Raw genomic sequence first — 21,638 nt, 5'->3', positions numbered from 1 at the left:
GGCACATTGTCCATGGGGGGCTGGCCTGGTGGGGCACAACTAAAATCTGTTGATGTTTATTAATTCCACATGCCTATCTTTAGTATACTATTATTGTATTGTATTGTTTAGTACACTATTATTTGCAATAAACTACTGGAGGTAAAAAAAAAAAGTGTCAGTAAAAGGCCTGCCGCTAAGAACTGTTATATGTTTTCTCACACCACAAAAAAAGTGCAGCGCTAACTTACTGATCAATAACTTAACAATAATGGTGGAACCTTCTAATGTATGGAAATCTCAATAGGCTTCAATATTACAACAATACCGGTCTCTGATACATATAATACACATCAAAATAAAAATAATACATATTGTATAAAATGAAACTTAGCAGGGATGGTGGAAACCCCTCATATAGATATTGGCTATAAAAAAAAAGTCTTCATCAGTTTAGACCAATATGTATTCTGCTACATATTTTTGTTTAAAAAAAATCCCAATAAGCGTATATTGATTGGTTTATGTAAAGGTTATAGCGTCTACAAAATAGGGAATAGATTTATGGCATTTTTAATCAGATTTTCTGATAAATTTAGTTTTATTTATCATGATATAAAATAATGAATGTGGGGGCCTTTTGGTGGGCATATTTTTTTTTTGGGGGGGGGGGGGGCAGCATTTCATTCTTGGGCCAGCCCTGACTGCACCTTACAACTAGACCACATCTTTCAGCACTTGCTTGGGGTGGGAGAGCAAAAATTTACACCAAGACTCCAAGATGCTGAAAAAGACTGATAAACTACAGAGGACGGAGTACTTATCTGGAAAATGATGTTTAACCCCTTCCCGCCGACCGAACGCATATATGCGTCCTCGGCTTTCCGGGGTTATACCGGGATGATGCCCGCAGCTGCAGGCATCATCCCGGTACCGTTGTTTTCAGCGGGCGATCGGCTACCCGAATATAACAACCGATGCGGCTAAAAGCCGCTCGGTTGTTATACCGGAGGAGCGGGAGGGGACATCCCCCCCCTCCCGCCGCCTCCCGCCGCTGTTACCGGGCCTCCCGTGCGATCGGGAGGCCCGGTGTCCGGTCCGCTGCCTTCGGCGGCTGGGGGCGGACTGGAACGAAGCTGCGAGCGGCTTCGTTCCAGCCTTCTTCTTGTAAATGCGGAAGCGACGTCATGACGTCACTTCCCGTTTACTCGGCTGCCAATGGCGCCGAATTTAAAAAAGTACACAGTATTCAGAATCGCCGTTTTCGGCGATCTGAATACTTTGAAGTGTAAAGGAGGGATGGGGGGTCTTTTAGACCCCCGATCCCTCCATAAAGAGTACCTGTCACCACCTATTACTGTCACAAGGGATGTTTACATTGCTTGTGACAGCAATAAAAGTAAAAAAAAAAAAAAAAAAATTTAAACACAATTTATAAAGTACAAAAATAAATAAATTAAATAAAAAAAAAAAAAAAAAAATTTTTAAAGTGCCCCTGTCCCCGCGAGCTCGCGCAGCGAAGAAAACGCATACGGAAGTCGCGCCCGCATATGTAAACGGTGTTCAAACCACACATGTGAGGTATCGCCGCGATCGTCAGAGCGAGAGCAATAATTCTAGCCCTAGACCTCCTCTGTAGCTCAAACCTGGTAACCGTAAAATTTTTTTAAAGCGTCGCCTATGGAAATTCAAAGGTACCGTAGTTCGTCGCCATTCCACGAGTGCGTGCAATTATAAAGGGTGACATGTTTGGTATCTATTTACTCGGCGTAACATCATCTTTCACATTATACAAAAAAATTGGGGTAACTTTACTGTTTGGATTTTTTAAAATTCATGAAAGTGTCACTTTTCCAAAAATTTGCGTTTAAAACACCGCTGCACAAATACCGTGTGATAAAAAATATTGCAACAATCGTCATTTTATTCTCTAGATTCTTTGCTAAAAAAATATATATAATGTTTGGGGGTTCTAAGTAATTTTCTAGCAAAAAATATGGATTTTAACTTGTAAACACCAAATTTCAAAAATAGGCTTAGTCATGAAAGGGTTAAAAGTTAATTCTGTATACTGATGCCCCCTCCTACCTGAAAATTTATGTCCACAGTTCTTGGGCCCTATTAGAGTTTTGTAATGGAGATGTAAACCATCTCCATAGAGAATAATTGATTTTTTTTTCCCCTCCAGCGTTTTGTAGCTTCAGGCTTCAAGCTACAAAACGCTCAGATGTGAATGGGGCCTTAGTGTACTGACTATGTTGACAGTTCTCCTGCTGCCTGCTTAACATACTTAATGATAAGATCATGACAACAGGGAGGTTTATAGGCAGGTAGTGGTTAACTCTGCCCCAGCCGGGAAGTTGGGAGTTAATTGTGTTTCCCAGGTCTTTCTTGGTGGGTTTTTCCTGGGTATGACCCCCCAGCCCTTGTGTGCTAGGTATGGAGGCCCAGGACCTTGGGGGTTCCTGTTGCTATTCTATTTGGTTCTGGACGGTGCATTCTGGTTGAACACTTTCGCTGCCGTAGCTGGAATCTGGATTCCCAGTGATATGCCGAGGTCGGAGTTCCCGCTGCCTAGGAGGATTGCTGGGACTTGCAGTCCATCCTGAAGATACCAAGCATGGACTCTGCCAAGAATGGACTCTTTCCTATGCAGGCATGCTGGGGCAGCCACAAGCCTAGGTTATGCTCTAGGGACATTAGGGAATTGACTGCACTTTATTTTGGACTGTTGTCTGTATCTGTTATTATCATGTTAATTTATTCAAGTAAAGTGTTTGAAACTTTGCCTTTGCTGGGTCTGAAGTTACTTAAGGGATGTAATGCAAGTAACCAGCACATATAGTTTACTGCTTACCCTGTTTCCCCGAAATTAAGACCTAGCATGATTGTCGGTGATGGCTGCAATATAAGCCTTACCCCCCAAATAAACCCTAGTTAAAGTCCTTGTAGGTCTTATTTTCAGGGTAGGGCTTATTTTCGAGGGAAACAGGGTAGGTCTTATTTGGGGGGAAGGGCTTATATAGCAGCCATCACCAAAAATCACGCTAGGTCTTATTTTCGGGGAAACAGGATAGGTCACGAAACACATTGGGGTATGAAGATAACAGTACAAGAGTTAATACAATGTTACAACACAGATTTCTCTAGCAGCCTGTCATAAGAGTGTACATGTGACAGTTGAGATAGCCTCTTGCACCAAAGGAAATGTTGTCGCCACCCCTTTCACAGTGATCCGTCTCCCATAGCAGATCTGCACCACCAGGGCCTCATTCTCTACACAGGTATGGAAGAGGAAGAGTTAAGTGAAGTGTCCATGGAGTCCATGCTAGGTATACGGCAGGACTCCATACCATTACTAGGAGAGCGGTGATACACTGGACAGGTGGTGAGGGCAAGGGCCCTGCATGTCCCTCTTAAATGCACAAATGACTGTGGTGATGTACTGTAACATCAAAACAGTTTATTAGAGATCAGTTGGCTATTCCAGCACTGTGTAAGGCAGGAATCCTATCCTAAGTGTCTAGCGTACACCAGAAGAACCCGCTCCCAGGGTAGGCCTCTCGTGTGACCCTTGCTTGGCACCCAACAAGGAGGGAAACATGGTGGACATACCTCCCAACTTTTTGAGATGGGAACGAGGGACACCTATTAGCAAAGGTATGTAGACATAGGACACACCCCCTGCCATGCCCCCTTAAAGGAGACTTATAAAAAAAAAAAATAATTAGTTAAACCCACAAGTGCTTTTTTTAACCACTAGTATTCCTTTATATTGGCTTTCAACATTTACAAATGCAGCAATTTGGAAATTGGATGAAAAATTTAACACTGGGAAACACTTTTTGAAAAATAAATAGTGCATTTAATATACAACTATATAGATCAGACCAAAATGAGGGACAAATGAAGAGGAAAGAGGGACAGAGGGATTATGTTCCAAATCAGGGACAGTCCCTCAAAATCAGGGACAGTTGGGAATTATGATGGTGGATGTGACAACCAACCACACCCCAGACTCACATACCTAGGGCTATCCCAAAAAAATGTAACCCATCACCTGTAGTCACACCCCTGGCTCCTGCATCTTATAAAGGATACTCAGCAAAAAATATTAGGGTATGGCATCTGTTTGAGTATATTTAAATTGCGTAAACACTTCAGAGCCATTCTGTTTACTGGCTGGCTTGGTTGTGTGATCTAGAATGCATTTTATTTTTATGGAGAGTGCACCGTATGTGCATGTCACCAAATACAACACATTTTGGTGGCCTCAGAAGTGTGTATTGTTAGCATAAACCCAAGAAAAGTAGCCAATCCCCCACCCCCTACATATTTGGTAGAACTTAGAATCCGGACCATGTGTGAAGAGGCCCTACACCAAAACCCTTAGGGGACCCCTGTCACATAAGGCCCCATACCAAGCCCCCCCCCCCCACCTCTCTATTATCTAGCTTCTCTAGTGATACACAATGCTAATTGTATATAGGTTCCTAAATACACAGCATATACATTCATCTCATCCAAATGTATTTGACAAATGTTATTGCTACCTGCATTAAAGTGGTTGTAAAGGCTCAAGGTTTTTTACCTTCATGCATTTTATGTGCAGCAGCACCCCCAAGCCCCCTTAAATTTATCTGAGCCCCATCTCAATCCAGGAATTTGCACAAGAGCCTTGACTCTTCTGGGTCTCTCCCTCCTCATTGGCTGAGACAGCATTGGTAGCCATTGGCTCCCAATACTGTCAATAACAGCCAGCGAGTCAATGAGGAGAGAGTGGGGATGGGGTCAAGCCATGCTCCATGTGTGAATGGACACACAGAGCAGTGGCTTGGGAGCTAGCCCGCTCGGGGGCCCCCATAGCAAGCTGATTGCTATGGGGGTACTAGGTAGGAAGGACAGGCCTGGAGCACGGGGGGAGTACCAGAGAAGAGGAGGATTGGGGCTGCTCTCTGCAAAACCATTGCACAGAGCAGGTAAGTATAACATGTTCTTTTTATTGTTTAAGAACCAAACCTTTCATGCAGGGGCAGGACTGATAACTCATGCGGCCCCCGGGCAATAGGAGATTATGAGGCCACACAGTATTCAATCACATAGTATACACATACATGTACACACAGTATACACAGACAGATGTAAAAAAAACACAGCTTTATACATACTGTCCTGGTTTTACTGAGGCTGGAAACCCTGATGGGGCACCCTAGTGGCCCAGGGCCCTCGGGCAGTGCCCGAGTGGCTCAATGGTCAGTCCGCCCCTGCTTTCATGTCACTTCAATTGCTGTATAGCCAGACACCTTTTGTCCTCCTGTATATCTGGACCCCATGTCAATGGCATGATTTTCTCTGACTATAGCTATTAGCTATGCCTTTTGCTGAACTATTTAAACAGCCAGGTACAAAGCCGTGAAGTTATGATATTGCACCCCAATGAGCTGGCCAGCATGGACTGGACCTATGAATGAGATGTCCACAGATAATTACAGGACCTTGGAAAAGTATTCACACCCCTTGAAATTTTCCACATTTGTATTTTATTGGGATTTTATGTGATAGACCAACACAAAGTGGCATATAATTGTGAAGTGGAAGGAAAATGATAAATGGTTTTCAAAATGTTTTACAAATAAATATCTGAAAAGTGTGGTGTACATTTGTATTCAGCCCCCTTTACTCTGATACCCCTAACTAAAATTTAGTTGATCCAATTGCCTTTAGAAGTGACATAGTTAGTAAATAGAGTCTACCTGTGTGTAATCTAATCTCAATATAAATACAGCTGTTCTGTGAAGCCCTCAGAAGTTTGTTAGAGAACCTTAGTAAACAAACAGCATCATGAAGGCCAAGGAACACACCAGACAGTTCAGGGATAAAGTTGTGGAGAAGTTTAAAGCAGGGTTAGGTTATAAAAAGAGATCCACAGCTCAGGTGGGAGAATCTGTCCACCCAAAAACTATTAGTCGTGCACTCCACAAATCTGGCCTTTATGGAAGAGTGGCAAGAAGAAAGACATTGTTGAAAGAAAGCCATAAGAAGTCCCGTTTGCAGTTTGCGAGAAGCCATGTGGGGGACAAAGCAAACATGTGGAAGAAGGTGCTCTGGTCAGATGAGACCAAAATTGAACTTTTTGGCCTAAAAGCAAAACGCTATGTGTAGCGGAAAACTAACACTGCACATCACCCTGAACACACCATCCCCGCTGTGAAACATGGTGGTGGCACATTCATGTTGTGGGGTTGCTTTTCTTCAGCAGGGACAGGGAAGCTGGTCAGAATTGATGGGAAGATGGATGGAGCCAAACACAGGGCAATCTTAGAAGAAAACCTGTTATGCCGCGTACACACGGTCGGACTTTTCATCTACAAAAGTCCAACGGACGCCGACGGACTAAAGCTGGCTGGTAATCCGATCGTGTGTGGGCTTCTCCGGACTTTCAGCAGACTTTTTCAGCCTCAAATCCGACGGACTTTAGATTTGAAACATGCTTCAAATCTTTACGTCGTAACTACGACGGACCCCGAAATCCGCTCGTCTGTGTGCTAGTCCGACGGACAAAAACCCATGCTAGGGCAGCTATTGGCTACTGGCTATGAACTTCCTTATTTTAGTCCGGTGTACGTCATCACGTACGAATCCGTCGGACTTTTGTGTGGTCGTGTGTAGGCAAGTCCGTTTGTTAGAAAGTCTGCTGCAAGTCCGCCGAAAGTCCGCCGGAAGTCCGCCGGAAGTCTGTCGGACAGGCTGTCGGACTTTTGTAGACGAAAAGTCCGACCGTGTGTACGCGGCATTAGTGTTTGGAAAAGACTTTAGACTGGGGTGGAGGTTCACCTTCCAGCAGGACAAGGGCCCTAAACATACAGCCAGAGCTACAATGGAATGGTTTAGATCAAAGTATATTCATGTGTTAGAATGGCCCAGTCAAAGTCCAGACTTAAATCTAATTGAGAATCTGTGACAAGACTTGAAAATTGCTGTTCACAGACGCTCTCCATCCAATCTGACAGAGCTTGAGCTATTTTGCAAAGAAGAATGGGCAAAAATGTCAGTCTCTAGATGTGCAAAGCTGGTAGAGACATCCCCAAAAAGACTTGCAGCTGTAATTGTAGAGAAAGGAGGTTCTACAAAGTATTGACTCAGGGGGGCTGAATACAAAAGCACTCCACACTTTTCACATATTTATTTGTAAAAACATTATGTAAACCATTTATCATTTTCCTTCCACTTCACAATTATGTGCCACTTTGTGTTGGTCTATCACATAAAATCCCAATAAAATACATTTACGTTTTTGGTTGTAACATGACAAAATGTGGAAAATTTCACAGGGGAATGAATACTTTTTCAAAGCACTCTATATGCTTGCTTTGGATCTCTACATATCCGCTGATTGACCCTGAAACTTTTATAGATTAAAGTAAACTTTTTAAATAAATAGTAACATACACTAATAGGGGGCTTAAGTGTAAAATGTTGGCTCTCTCATCATTTTCTGTCTTGGTAATAATAGTCACAAGGACAAACAGAGGGGGAATAAATAAAAACGTAACAACGGTTCTAATTCCAGTGAAATGATGAGACATCCCCAGCACTCCATTGCAAAGGTTTACACTATTTAATTAGTACAATGTCACATCAGTGAACTGAAATTTGCCCAATGGGATACAGATGACAGAATATCCTATCCTTATCCACAACAAAAATAAGTTTTGGCTATACATACTCTTTAATTATTATAATAACTTACAAACAAATTACATTTCTAAACTTTTGTGCAAAAAATAAATATTTTGGCTCTTTCACATGGATGGCTGGGAGCAGTAAAAACAGGTGGATGAGTTGATGTTTTACCCCCGGCCGCCCACCTGAATTATAACATTACAGCCTAACAGGGTTGTGTACAAACCACGGCTGCGATGCTTTGCTTCTTGGCCTGTGGAATTTTTAACTTAGGCTGCAGAGTTTGACAGGCGACACTACCTGTCAAGCTCGTCCATTGAGATCAATGGGGTCCCACCGCAACCGTGAGCCAAACACTTGGCTCACAGTCACAGTTATGTAAAATTGCCATTAAGGAATTAAGAAAGAATAATAAAAAAAGGCACCAGGAGGTGGCAATAGCATCCCCTCAAGTCCTGTCAGCCAGTGCTATACCACCCTCTGAAGAGCGATCTACCATGGATTGCTTTTCAGAGGGCAGTAAGCACTGTTGCCTGTCTAAAAGATCTCTATGTTTTAACCTTTTAGCATCATAATTCAGATGCTTACCTATCATTGACCCCCCCCCCCCCTCCTTTGTTTACCTATCATTGGCCTGGGCATTGAGTTATTGTCTGTAGCACTCTGTAATGTTCCTCTCCTCCCAGGTCTGTACTGCAGTTTTATACACAACATGTGGGAATGGGAAGCATTCAAAGTAATGTCTGACCCTCCGCTGGTTTTATAGAACAGACAGGACACAGATCTTCTTGTCACATCTGACAGTTGGAATCCTCAGAGATCTCAACATCTCCCACATGGCACAATTATAATTCCTCGCTGTCAGCTATACATGGAAAACAAATCATTATTTGATTAGAAGAGGAGTGAGTCCTTGTTCTAATACTCACATATTAATCTTAGATTTAGGGGTGAGGATCAGATTAGTCAATTTTTTTTGAATTAAAAGCCTTTTCCCCGGGTCATCTGAGGTACAAGAGGCAATAATTTAAAGGGATGGATAACTCAGCCACCTATCTATAAAATTTGGGCCCACAGAAGCCATATTGTCAGCGAGAATTGGCAATTCTGTGTAAGGATAATTTTTTTTATAAACTTTGAAATTGGTTCATGTCCCACATGGCAGTGCCCAGCTACCCATGCCTTTTATTGACAAGAGCTGGCCTATTAGCCCTAGCTAATAGCGGTGGTGTAGGTTGGGGGGGAATCAGGGCGACCGCCCAAGGAGCATAATTTAGAGGGGCACTGTTTCCGAGAGTGCTGGGTCCCAGGGCCACCTTTAATGTGGGGGGCAAAAGCCCCTTGTCATTGAGAGTCCAGGTCCGGTGGTGGTGAAAGTGTGGCTGCAAACAGCAGCATCCTCGGGGTGCGGGCATCTATGTCTCCACACGGCGAGTGTTGACCCCTGAAGAGGTGAGCAGCAGGCGCAGCATCCCCAGCACCTCCCAGAGCCTGGACTAATTCATCCCAAAGGTGTTCTATCAGTTGAGGTCAGGACCTTGCTTTGTGCACTGGTCCAAATCATTTGGTGGAGAGGGTATTATGGTGTGGGGTTGTTTTTGGGCATGGTCCCCTAGTTCCAGTGAAGGAAACTCTTAAGGGGTCAACATACCAAGACATTTTGCACAATTTCATGCTCCCAACTTTGTGCGAACAGTTTGGGGATGGCCCCTTCCTGTTCCAACATGACTACACACCAGTGCACAAAGCAAGGTCCATAAAGACATGGATGAGCGAGTTTGGGGTGAAGGAACTTGACTGGCCTGCACAGACCTCAACCTGATCGAACACCTTTGGGATGAATTAGAGTGGTGACTGCGAGACAGGCCTTCTCCTCGAACAACAGTGCCTGACCTCACAAACGCGCTTCTGGAAGAATGGTCAAACATTCCCATAGACACACTCCTAAACCTTGTGGACAGCCTTCCCAGAAGCGCTGAAGCTGTTATAGCTGTAAAGGGTGGGCCAACTCAATAATGAACCCTACGGACTAAGACTGGGGTGACATTAAAGTTCATGTGCATGTAAAGGCAGGCGTCCCAATACTTTTGGTAATATAGTGTAGCTTCCACATTGGACGATTTCTCCTGTATTCCTCTTCTGGGGAAAAATCAGAATGTGGCATATATTGCAACTTACAAGTCAGAGTTGTACATAACACTGCAACCTAGACACATGGGACATGCTTCATAAGTGTGCATTTATTTTTAAAGTACACATCAAAAATAGTTTTTGGCTGAAGTTCATCTTGATGCAACTTGATGGAAGGGATCATTTTGGGCTTAAGGTTAGTTTAGTACTAGCATAAGGGTTAGGAATTCATATAGTATGCTATTACCCAGATAGCAGAGGCGGCTCTTTAATTAGGCAAATTAGGTGGTCGCCTAAGGCCTCGTAATCACAGGGGAATTGCGGCCGCCTAATTTGCCAAATGCACTGCCCTTTGAGTCCCTTGTTGTCATGGAGAGTTTGGTGGCAGCAAACAGTGGCGTCATCAGGATGCGGGCGCCAGGCAGTCCCGCAGACGGACGCAGACAGGGAAGGTGGACAGTGAGGGCAGCTAGGCCTGTGAGAACCAGGGAGGGAAATTAGCTCCACTGCCTCCCCGACCCTGAAGATTTGAGCAGCAGGTGGTGCAGCATCCCAGTCGCATCACAGAACCTGGACTCCTCCAACCTCCTCTCCGCCCCAAAATCAACAGTGAGGCCTTGAAGACGAGGATGGGCAGGAGGCTGCCAGGAAGCCGCTGGAAGGAGCAGAGCACCTCCGATCAAGAAGGAGACTGGGCACTGCCTTTGCAGATAGGGACAGGGCTAGGGGTCTCTCTCAGCCCTTTTCCCTCTCTCTCTCCCACCCTCCTCTTTCTCTCTGAGCCCTCCTCTCTCTCACCGCCTTTCTCAGTCCTCCTCTCTCTCTCTCAACCCCTCTCTCTCACCCTCCCTCCCTCTCTCAGCCCCCCTTTCTCACCTCCCTTCTCTCACCTCACCCTCTCAGCCCCCCTCTCTCCCTCACTCTCTCACCCCTTTCCCTCTCTTTAACCCCTTTCCCTCTCTCTCTCACTCCCCCCTCTCTCTCGGCCTCCTCTCTCTCTCTTCCCTCCTTCTCTCACCCCCCTCTCTCAGTGCCCCTCTCTTTCTCACCTCCCCACTCTCACCTCTCCCTCTCAGCCCCCCACTCTCTCTCCCCTCTCACTCTCCCTCCTCCCTCACTCCCTCTCCCCCTCACTATCTCACCCCCTTTCCCTTTGTCCCTCACCCCCTTTCTTTCTCTCTCTCTCTCAGCCCCCCTCTCTCTATCTCACCTCTCCTCTCTCTATATCACTTCCCCTCTCTCACCCCCTTCTCTTAGCCCCCTCTCTCACTCCCCCTCTCTCTCTCTCACCCCCTTCCCTCTCTCTCTTACTGCCCTCTCTCTTCCTCTCGCCATCTTCTTTCTATCCACCCCCTCTCTCTCAGCCCCCTCTCTATCTCACCTCCCCTCTCTTTCCCACCACCCCTCTCTCTCTCAGCCCTCTCTCTTACTCCCCCCTCTCATTCACCCTCTTTCCTTCTCTCTCACCCCATTTTCCTCTCTCTCACTCCCCCCTCTCTCTGTCAATTCCCTCTCTCTGTCTCAACCTCCTCTCTCTCTCAGCCCCCCACTCTCTCTCTCTCTCAACTCTCCCTCTCAGCCCCTCTCTCTCTCACCTCCTTTCCCTCTCTCTCTCACTCTCTTTTCTCTCTCACCCTCCCCTCTCTGTCAGCCCCTTCTCTCTATCTGTGTACGCTTTTTCAGCTCATGTTTTAATACATCAAATGTCTTTGTGTGTTTTTTTTAGAACATTTTTTACTATAATAAAACATTTTTGATATAAAGAGATATCTTCTTCAATCATGTGTCTTGCTAGCATTAAAACCGCATTGGGTAATTTTTACTATTTCCTTCTCTCTATCTAACCTCCCCTCTCTCAAACCCCTTCTCTCAGCCCTCCCCTCTCTCAAACCCCTTCTCTCAGCCCTCCCCTCTCTCTCATCCCCTTTCCTTTTTTCTCTCACCCCTCTCTCTCTCTCACTCACCCCCTCTCACTTACTCCCCCTCTCTCTTATTTCCCCCTCCCACTCACCTCCTTTCCCTCTCTCAGCCTCCCTCTCTTTATCTCACCTCCTTTCTCTCAACCCTCCCTTTCAGCCCCCCCCTCTCTCTCTCTGACCCCCCTCAAACCCCTTCCCCCTCTTTCTCTCAGACCGTCTCTCTCACTCCCCCTCTCTCTCACCCCCTTTCTTTCTCTCTCTCCCTCCCCTCTCAGCCCCCCATCTCTCTCACCCCCTCTCTCTCTCACTACCCCCTCTCACTGCCAGTCACATACCTGGTGGGTAGAGCCTGGTCTATGCAGAGGAAGGCCTCTCTTACACCTCTGACTCTGGCCCCTGTTCAGTATTTCAAGAGCGGATGCAGGTAACAGGGAATAAGACAATCACAGAACGCTGTAGACGAGACAGCACTGATCCTGGGTTCTGATTTAGCTTAAATAGTCCATTTGGCGCCCTTATCTGTCACAAGATGCGCCACGCACATTTGTGCGCACATGTGCATATTTATTCACATTCCGGTGCATATTGGTTCGCATGTTCTTCCAGAGATTTGGGGAACAGGGATTTGTCTGCTGCTATTATTCTGTCTTCTGACAGATTTCACCCCCCCTCTTTCTTTCACTCCCCCTCTCTTCCTCTCACCCCCTCTCTCTTTCTCTCACTCCCCCCTCTCGCTCTCTCTCTCTCACCCTCTCTCTCTCTCTCTCTCTCTCACCCCTCTCTCTCCCCTTTCACTCTCTCAACCCCTTTCCTCTCTCACCTCCTTTCCCTCTCTCTCTCACCCCCCTCTCTCTCAGCCCCCACTCTCTCTCTCACCTCTCCCTCGCAGCCCCCCTCTCTCTCTCCCCCTCACTCTTCCCCTCCCTCCCTCTCTCTCACCCTTCTATCTCTCTCACCCCTCTCTCACCCCCTTTCCCTCTCAGCCACAATCTCTCTCTCTCACCCCACCCTCACCCCTCACCCCATTTGCCTCTCTCTCTTTTACCCTCACCCCGTCTCTCTTTCTTGTGAACTGGATTAGTTAACTCCTGGAGGTGATAAAGGGGTTCATTCATTAACAATTTCGTTAGTCAGTAAAGCACAGCAAGAAGGGGTTAATGTTCTGACACTGGTCACTGGTCCAATAGTGACTGGTGACAGTTATTTAACCCCTTTGTGCTGCATTAGTGCCATCAGTGTTAATTAACAACTTTATGAAGGGGTTAAAAAACACTTCAAGTGGCCCCTAATGCAGCACAAATGGGTTAATTAACTCCACCAATACCCTCCAATGGGGAGGGATTTGAGGGACAAGGGACCTTAATGCTGCTGTGCAACGTTAAGAGCCTGTCTCCCTTAACCACTTGCCCACTGGGCACTTATACCCCTTTCCTAACCAGGCCAATTTTCAGCTTTCAGTGCTCTTATATTTTGAATGACAATTACTCAGCCATGCAATACTGTAGCCATAATACATTTTTGTCCTTTTTTGCGCTATAAATTAAAAAAGACCGAAAGTTTTGTAAAAAAATTCATTTTTCTTTGTTTCTGTTATAAAATTTTGCAAATTTGTAATTTTTCTTCATACATTTTTCCCAAAATTTATACTGCTACATATCTTTGGTAAAAATACCCCAAATAAATGTATATTATTTGGTCTTTGTGAAAGTTTTGCCCTGTACACACGATAGGATTTTCCGACAATCACACAAATCTTGTCACACAAATCTTGTCGGAAATTCCGAACGTCAAGAACGCGGTGATGCACAACACGTAAGACGAGCCGAGAAAAATTCTTAATTCCGAGCATGCATGGAACTTTGTGCGTTGGAATTGTTCTCAAATTTTGTGTGACGGAAATTCTGATGGAAAATGTCCGATGGAGCCTACAAATGGTCGGAATTTCCGACAACAAGCTCCCATAGATCATTTTCCGTCTGAAAATCCTATCGTGTGTACGGGGCATTCGAGTCTACAAGCTATGGTACCAATCATTGAAAATTGATCACACCTGATGTACTGACGGCCTATCTCATTTTTTGAGACTCTAACAAGCCAGCACAGTACAAATACCCCCCAAATGACCCATTTTTGGAAAATAGACATCCCAAGGTATTTAGTAAGAGACATGGTGAGTTTTTTGAAGTTGTAACTGTTTCCCACAATACTTTGCAAAATTAAAAAAATATATATTTTTTTCACAAAATTGTCATATTAATGGGTTATTTCTCTCACATGACATGCTTACAATTACACCCCAAAACATATTCTGCTACTCTGCCTGAATATGGCGATACCACATGTGAGAGCTTTTTACAGCCTGGCCACATACAGAGGCCCAACATGCAGGAAGCACCGTCAGGTGTTCTAGGGACATAAATTACACATTTAATTTCTTGACTACCTATTATACTTTTGAAGGAACTGGAGCACCAGGGCAATAGAAACAAACACCCAAACACATAATCTAGGAGACACAATGAGTCTTTTGAACATGTCATTTTTCCTCACAAGTTTTTGGAAAATGTAAAAAGAAAATGAAAAAACTCATTTTTTTTTAACACAAAGTGGTCAATTTATGAGATATTTCTAACACATAGCATGCACATAGCAAAAATTATACCCCAAAATGCATTCTGCTGCTCCTCCTGAATATGGCAATACCACATGTGTGAGACTTTTACACAGCCTGGCCACATACAGAGGCCCAACATGCAGGGAGCACCCTCAGGTGTTCTAGGGACATAAAATACACTTCTAATTTAATGACTAATTATCACACTTTTGTGAGCCACTGTAGGGCACTGATGGCACTGATGAGCACTGATATGGCACGGATGTGGCATGGATTGGGCATGGATGGGCACGGGTGAGGCATGGATGTGGCACGGTTGAGCACTGATGTGGCACAGATGAGCACTGATGTGACATGGATGAGGCATGGGTGAACACAGATGAGGCATGGATGAGCACTGATGTGGCATATATGAGGCATGGATGGGCACGGGTGAGCACTGATGTGGCATGGATGAGGCATGGATGAGCATTGATGTGGCATGGATGTGGAATGGATGAGGCAAGGATAATCACTGATGTGGCATGGATGAGGCATGGATGACCACTGATGTGGCATATATGAGGCATGGATGGGCACGGGTGAGCACTGATGTGGCATGGATGAGGCATGGATGAGCATTGATGTGGCATGGATGTGGAATGCATGAGGCAAGGATAATCACTGATGTGGCATGGATGTGGCACGGATGAGCACTGATGTGGCATGGATGAGCACTGATGTGGTATGGATGTGGCACGGATGAGCACTGATGTGGCACAGATAAGGCATGGATGAGCACTGATGTGGCATTGATAAGGCATGAATGGACATAGATAAGGCACAGATGAGCACAGATGTGACATGGATAAGGCATGGATGGACACAGACGAGGCATGGATGAGCACTGATGTGGCATATATGAGGCATGGATGGGCACGGGTAAGCACTGATGTGGAATGGATAAGGCATGGATGAGCACTGTTGTGGCACGGATGAGGCATGGATGAGAACTGATGTGGCAGGGATGTGGAATGGATGAACGAAGCATAATCACTGATGTGGCATGGATATGGCACAGATGAGCACTGATGTGGCATGGATGAGCACTGATGTGGCATGGATAAGGCATGAATGGACACGGATAAGGCTCAGATGAGCTCTGATGTGGCATGGATGGTCATGGATCAGCACGGATGTTGCTAGGATGAGGCACGGATGTGGCATAGATCAGCACAGATTTGGCATGGATTAGGCACTGATGAGGCATGTATAGGCACGGATGAGGCATGGATGGGCACAGATGTGGCCTGGATGAGGCACGAATGGACACAGGTGAGGCACGGATGAGGTATGGATGAACACGGATAAGGCATGGATGAGTACTGATGTGGCATGGATGAGCATGTATGAGGCATGGATGGGCTGGAATGAGGCATGGATGGGAACAAATGAGACATGGATGGGCACGAATAAGGCATGGATGGGCTGGAATGAGGCATGGATGGGCACTAATGAGGAATGGATGGGCACAAATGAGGCATGGATGGGCACTAATGAGGCATCATTGGGCATGGATCAGCGCTGTGGGCACTTCAGATCCAGCCTACTTGCGCTGCTGCACTGGCTCCCTCCTCTCCTCACATGCTGTACCCATCGGTGTGAGGAGAGAGCTAAACCGGACATGTGCTGGTTTGTTGGCAAGTGATCGCTCCATCATTGGATGAAACAATCACGTGGTAAAGGGCTGCTGTCATTGGCTTTTAACCCCAATCCATGATGCGCTGGGTCTGGAGGACCCGGCAAGCACGGACACTTCTAGATGCGTGCCCCAGTGGGTGCGTGGGAAGCGCGAGTTCAGGAGGACGTCAATGTATGCCCTCCCAGAACTTGCCGACCGCACTGTAGCTGTCATTCAGCAGTGGCCTGGTCGAAAAGTGGTTAAGCGAGCCTTGCAGAATTATTTTTACCATTATGGGCGTGAGTGGGGACGCATGTCTAAGTTTTGCCTAAGGCCCACAAAGCCTAGAGCCCCCTCTGCCAGATAGCAAGGATAACTTGCCACAAATTTGTGGCAGTGTTGAATTATAAGTCTTGTTAACTTGCTGCACATTTTCACTGGCAAGTTGTACACTTACAGAGCACCTGAAGCACAAGTTCTAGTTGACACTTTTCCACTTTGAAGCAAATTTGCATGGCAAGTCTCCAGTAACAGAAAAGTTGCAATGGTGAGTCTACAGCAAGAGCTCTGCAGGTCACAGTGACTCCTTTGGTAGGATCACAATTCCACAACATAACTGAACCAGAACTCGCAGCAGTCTTGCAGAATGTTTGCAAAGAAAGTTGATCTGGAGTCATCCAATGCAGACTTGCTGCAATTGTGCAACAAACTTGTGAAGCCTGGCAAGTCTAGTAATAGCTTAGCAAGTCATTTTCAAGCTTGCAGCTCAATTGCTTGCTATCTGGGTAGTGTGGCCTTAGAGAAAGAAAATAGTCCTTTATATTTGCAGCATTGGTAAATTCACACTCATATAATCTTGAGGTCACAGTGCTAGAAAAATAGGTAGCGCTTTCCTGTGCATTAGCATACTCATTAGCCTTTTTTTCTCAAACACTAGGTGCTGGAACTCAACCACGACCCCCCAAAACCCCTCCCCCCGCAAACACCCTCCAAATCACATTAAATAGTGGGTGTGGTCAGCCAAATTTCACGAACAGTAGGAGGGTCTTAAAGGGGCAATAAATACCAGGGTTGCATTACATACAGAGTGCAGAGTTCAGGGATGTTACACACAGAGTGCAGAGCTGTCACTTTTAAACACAGAAACAGGACTTCTGTGTTTACAAGTGATTGTGGTGAGTAGGCCCCCCCAAGGGTCTGAGCCTGAGGCGGTGGAACTGAGTTCCACCAAGTTCCCCCTGAAAAAAAGCCCTGCATATCAGTATGTTTTTACTCAGCCCACTGCATGGAGTCTTTAGAAATAAGTGTGGATACCCTTTATGCCACCAAAAGGCCCCCACATCCATTATTTTATATCATGATAATTAAAACTAAAATTTAATTTATCAGGAAGTCAGATTTACATGCAACAGCACCTTGTCTATATGCAAAATTATATGACATACCATTATGTTCAATTCCAAGGGGCAGGCTTGGGTAGTATATGGGCAGACTAGGATAGTATAGACAGGCTAGGGTAGTATAGACAGGCTAGGGTAGTATATGGGCAGGCTAGGGTAGTATATAGACAGGCTAGGGTAGTATATAGACAGGCTAGAGTAGTACATGGACAGGCTAGGGTAATATATAGACAGGCTAGGGTAGTGTAGGGTGCGAGCCAATGGTCTACCGCATTTATATCGGAATCGGTACTGATGTAAGGCAAGTCTGTCCGCATAGGTACAAGCTGAGGCCTCATACAGGTCCTTAAGTTGGGATCGAGCCGTTGAGACCTCTGTAAGAGTCACCACCGTTGGGGCTCGTTTATGTTGGGTCTCAAGGTCTCAAAGCTTTTGAATTACTGAGGTTATTGCGGCTGATCAAGCCTTTTTCATGCGAGTCCCCATCTGAATAAAAATACCTCGCAGGACAGCTTTAAGTGCCCCCATTGTAAGGGTAGCAAGGTAGTGTCCGAGGCATGATCCATTAAAAAATTAGAAATGGTTTCTGAAACCTTGTGGGAACAGTCAGGGTTCTTGAGAAGGGAATCATTCAGACTCCACGTCCATTCCCTCACTGGTGTGGAAGGGATCAATAGTGTCAGATAGATAGGTGAGTGGTTAGACCAGACCATTGAATTTATCTTGCATTCAGGTGACCAATCCAAGCAGCTATGGTCAAGAAGGAAATAGTCAATACGACTATAAGAGTGACGGACCTGTGACAAGTGGGTATAGTTGCGATTTGTTGGACACAGAACCCGCCAAATGTCGATTAAACAAAGGTCGTAAATAGCCCATTTGAATGCCCTTAGCTTGGTAAAGAAGATGGATGAGAGAGAGGTTGATGAGTCTAAGAATGGATCCAGGGGGGTGTTAAAATCCCCGCCTATGATTAGTTTACCTTCTGCGAATTCTGACAAAATCCTCATGTACTGCAGAGCAGACAATATATGATTAGTGTTTGGTAGGTAAAGGTTGGCAATAGTGAATTTCGTGCCCCATAAGGAGAACTTTACGAACACATACCTTCCCTGGGGGTCCAAAAGCTGGTCTATCAGGTCAATCGGAAGCGTTTTGTGAAAGGCAATAGAAACGCCTTTGGTTTTCTGAGAGGGATTTGTACTGTGGAACCATTTGTTAAAGTACCTGTTGGAGCAGTAAGGGGTGAAATTTGTGTGGAAATGAGTTTCCTGTAACAGTAACACATTGACCTGTTGTTTATGCATTTGGTAGAGGATTTGCCCTCTCTTGGATGCAATATTGAGGCCATTTACATTGTAGGAGCAAGATTTCAGGCGAGGATGAGATAGTACTATGTGGGCCATAGTGGAATGAGAAAAAGAAAGTCAGATTATAGTAGGGGGGGTGGGAGGTCGAGATGGAGAATCTGAGCCGTGAGCCCAGTAGCATAACAGGCATATATAGCTTAACTGAGGCACATCAGTGTAACAAGACATTTAAACAGCAGAACACACAACAGATCATCTGTGAAGGAGGGTGGCGGTCCACGTGGGCAAATAGCTCCACATAAGCCAACCCTCTCTCCTTCACAGAAGAGATATCAATCCGTGAGATAATATCATGAGGGGAAAGCAAACATTTTCAACACATACTATCCATAGACCCCAACAGGGGGCCCAGGGAAACAAATCTGTGTAGTAACACTGTAAACAGTAACAATGTGTAATAACATTTTAAAGTGAGACTAGTCGGTGTATGAGAAACCGTATACTGAGAGCTATAGGAGCCCACGTGGATAGTGGCAAGAGACCGTGGACCCAGTCAGTCCATCTGTCGGCCCCTCCACCCGTATACAGGTGGGACATTTCCGCTAAACACATAGAGATTAGACCAGTGCGGTAAAATATTTCAGAAGCTCAACAATTGCATATCCAAATCAAAAATTAGAAATTTGCAGTCCCATAGCCTCTCCCGAACCCCGGCTAGGTACAGCACACTAGCAAAGGGCAGGGAGAAGGCCTGCCAATTTGGTGCACCAGCTGTCCTAAGGCATTAGGGAACGTATCAGGCCATCTAGTCTCCCATCGTAACATATCCGGCTGTAATCAGGTGGAACAGATGGGGAAAAATGTAAAAAGAAAACAAAAAACCCCCCCAAAAATTCTTTGGGGGGAGGGGTTCCAAACATTGACCTGTCCAGGAGACAAAAGATAAGCAGTGTACTAGGATGGTGCTAGCCATATGGGGAGCGTTGAAGTGGCTTCAAGCAACTTTTTAGAGTTACCTTAATCTTCCGGAGAGGTAGGATGATGTGCTCTAGGCTCAATAGAGTGTGATCCGTACCTCGGGTGCCTGTGTCGTTGTGGGAGAGGGTCACATGTTTGCACCCTGGCACGGTCGTCTGGCGGGTCCAGCCAGTTAGGTACATCAGTTGGGTCTTGCTGCAGAAAGCTGAAAAAGGCTGGGAGTTGATCCGGGTCGGAGAGGACAAATTTATGCTCAGCCCTGTTCACCTTAATACTGAAGGGGTGTCCCCATGTGTAGGTTGCTCCGGCTAGACGTATCAGGGCTAGCAGTGGGCGGACCATGCGGCGCATGTGGAGAGTGTTGCGAGAGAGGTCTGGGTATAGGTGGATAGCAGAACCATCAAAGTCCACTGGACCCAAACGCCATGCCTTGCACATAAGTTCTTCTTTGAGGGTGAAATAGTGAACCCTGCAAAGGACATCGTGTGGATGTTCACTATGTTCTCTCCTCGGCCCCCCCACTCTGTGCACCCAGTCTAGTTCAATAGGGGACAAAGCCTCTCTTCCCAGGACTTGGTTGAGGATGGCAGTGACAGAAGGTTTCAAGTCTGTACCCGCCGTGGCCTCCGGTATGCCTTGTAGCCGTATATTATTCCTGCGGCTCCTATTTTCTCTGTCTTCTATGCGTAGTTGATGTTGTCGTATACGGTGCAAGTGCTCCTTGGAGGCCCGCTCGAGGGATGTGATGCGGGCTGCATGGTCAGATTGAATGTCAGTTAGGGCAGACACTGCGGTCTGATTAGTGGAGACCTGCTGCTGGAGGGCCTGGAGATCCTTGTGGAGTGAGGTCTCCATTTTGACCGCCCAGGACTCAAACTCCGCTCGGAAGGCCGCCAGAAGGGTGGAGGCTTCAGATATAGGCAATTCTCCTGAGGCTTGAGGAGCCACATCTCCAGGGCCTGTGTCCGGAAGTGGGGCAATAGAGGTCCCAGATCTGAACGCTACAGCTGGTAGGTCAGAGTGCCGGACTGGGGGGTCATCTGGTTCCTCGCTGCTGTCTGTCGCCGGCTGAGCGGGGGGAGGAGGCTTGACCTTCCCTGGGTTTCAAGCGGGCGTCATCTTGTCTTTGGGAGTGCGGGGATCGGGTTGAGATGTGCAGAGCAGGTATCGCTGGATTGTGTTGTGTTGTAGATCCATGGACTCAGTAGATCGAGAACTATGCGTGGACATGCTTTTCAAGGATGTGCGATGGCTGAAGTATAGCCTGTCTGCTACAGGCAGCCATGGAGCTCAGCAGCTCATTTCTTTAGCCAGACATGGTCGGTCACGCTTCTCTGCAGAGTTGTACGGACGGGGACCACAGGTGGGCGCTGACCTTGCTGGGCTACTCTTGTGGCTGTGCAGGTAGTGATCAAGGCTCAGAGGGGTGAAGGAAATCAGGAGCGTTTGTGGATACAGCAGCTTGGGTGGATCAAGATGGCCGCCTCTCGTGGTTTCCGGGGCCATGTCTGCAGCCCGCGTACTGATGAGGGTAGATGCTTGTGGGTATCTCCGTCGAGGGCCACAATCTGCCAGGCCAGGATGCCCCAGGGGGTGAGTGAGGTTTGGATTAGTCCCAGAGGAGACGGGGGGCTGCCAGGGTGTAGCAAGATGGCCACCACATTAGGTCTCTGGGGCTAGGGCTGTGGCTGCAACTGGAGCCAGATGGGGCTGGATGCTCCTTCAATATCCCCTTGGGGGGCTCGATTGGCCAGGCTAAGGTGCTCCTGGGGGTGGATGGGGTCGGATTGGGCCCAGGAGAGAGACGGAGAGGCCGCCGGGTGTAGCAAGATGACCGCCGTGACTTACCAGGTCCCTCTGGCTGGTCTAATAGGGTGGCACGGGGAGGATTGCGGGCCCCGGGTGGCAGGCTGGATATCCCCAGTGGTCGAGGAGGAGGAGAGGCGGTCCCAAGGCAGGTGAATC

This window comes from Aquarana catesbeiana, linkage group LG09, assembly GCF_042186555.1.
Source record: "Aquarana catesbeiana isolate 2022-GZ linkage group LG09, ASM4218655v1, whole genome shotgun sequence".
NCBI lineage: Eukaryota > Metazoa > Chordata > Amphibia > Anura > Ranidae > Aquarana > Aquarana catesbeiana.
This window is presented reverse-complemented; position numbering follows the sequence as displayed.